General features: G+C 38.8%; 1 pseudogene; it reads right to left on the bottom strand.

Moving 5' to 3' along the window:
- Positions 1-204: 204 nt before the first annotated feature.
- On the bottom strand, positions 205-1,007 carry LOC149185943 (putative germin-like protein 2-1 pseudogene; annotated as a pseudogene).
- Between the last annotated feature and the right edge of the window lie 682 nt (positions 1,008-1,689).

Genomic DNA, 1,689 nt, shown 5'->3' with positions numbered 1-1,689 from the left:
ATTCTCCCAAATCTACAATCTAATGGACTATTTTAGAATATTCTCCCTCGTTAAAAGTTAATTATTTAACTTTTTAGTATCTTGGATTTTAGAATATTCTCACAAATCTACAATCTATTGGACTATTTTAGAATATTCTCTAAGCCAAAAAAAACCATCAGAAAATGTGGAGCTATAATACAAACATATTATTCCGCGCATTCATACAGTCAATAGAATTTTATTAGCAGCAGTAGTACATTAGAGAGTTTCAGGTGAGTTAGATGTTATTTCTGATATGCTCGACTTCCTGTAAACTGACGGAGAATGACTTGGCCAGGACTTCCTGTGAAATGCCTGGGCTGGAAGCGAAGGAGGCGGAGGGGACCATTAAAAAACCCGGATTTTGACTGTTGAAAGCGGCCAAAATAAATGCTTTCTTTCTTCCGACGTTTTGAGCGTAGTGCAGTGTTCCCTTGGGGACCACGAACACATCACCAGCTTCCAGCGTTTGAGAGAAGAGTCTGTTTGTACTTGAATCCACGAAGCCAAATGACACAGTCCCTTCTACTACGTACACAATTTCGCTGGCTCTGGAATGAATATGAGGAGGAAATATCCCTCCAACAGCCATATCTACGCGAACCATCATCATGCCCAAAGTGTTGAGGCCCGGCATGTTCAGTGAACTAGCAGCAACAGTGCTGACTCCCAACCGGTTGCCTGATATGTTCGCTGGCTTGCGCAGGTCCGATGTCATGAAGTGTTTAGGAGAAACTTCACTGGGATTGAGGCAGGCCCGTCCATTCATAAAAACAGAAGACTTGGTGTCTGCCACGCAGAAATCCTGCAGCGCCTCTGGATCTCCACTGATTCTGTCTGTTACCATCAAAATAATTGAGACGTAGAGGATTTTTACAGTGGCTCTACCACGGGACAAGATTGATGCAGCGAAAGCCATTGTAATTCGTAACAACCAGTTCAAACGGAGTTGAAATGGAGTAACATGTGTATCTACTGCCTGCGAAAGAGGGTATTTATAGATTTATACAATATTCATATTTCATATGAATCCCACGATACAGGGGGCAGTGCTCCGACTTTTCTAATGTTCACGTTCTCATTGTGAAAAAGGAGAGGAGATTTGGAAGCTACTGTCATGAAAAAACGGTCCTACCAAATGCCGGCAGAAGATCAGGTTACATAGGCCAAATGCATCTCCCCTACTATAGTTATTGGGAAGACAGGGTCTCCTCCGGTAGGCATCTCTGTTTTGTTGACTTTGCTTTCCCAATGTGTTCACATTTTCAAATCCGGTTTTGATATAACGTGTATTGTCTTATTGTGGGTTAGTTTCCTTTCATTGTCACTTTTCTTTGGGTAGTCTATTCAATGATGTCTTCAGCTGGGTGATGTCCCTTTTCGCGTTGTTTTTTTATGTCTCTTTTCTCATTGATTTTGAAAATTTGCTAGCTTAGTAATGTCTCTTTTCTCACTGTCTTCGAGATTTATGTGTCAACGCTCTTTATCTTTCATCTCTTGATTTTTGGATTCAAAATACTGTGTATATTAATATTAATTTAGTTATATCAGATGGTTATTAATACATAATAAATATTAAAAGATATAGTTTTTTATATAGTTTAAATTAAGTAAATTTTTTTTTTTTGATAGAAATCACATAAGAGGAGTAAAGTTTTTTTTTTTTTT

Source organism: Pinus tabuliformis, chromosome 3_1, assembly GCF_031772625.1.
Source record: "Pinus tabuliformis cultivar Carrire ecotype Pingquan chromosome 3_1, CPIR1, whole genome shotgun sequence".
Lineage (NCBI taxonomy): Eukaryota > Viridiplantae > Streptophyta > Pinopsida > Pinales > Pinaceae > Pinus > Pinus tabuliformis.
Note: the sequence above shows the minus strand (reverse complement) of the source record. Positions and strands in the feature narration are given on the sequence as shown.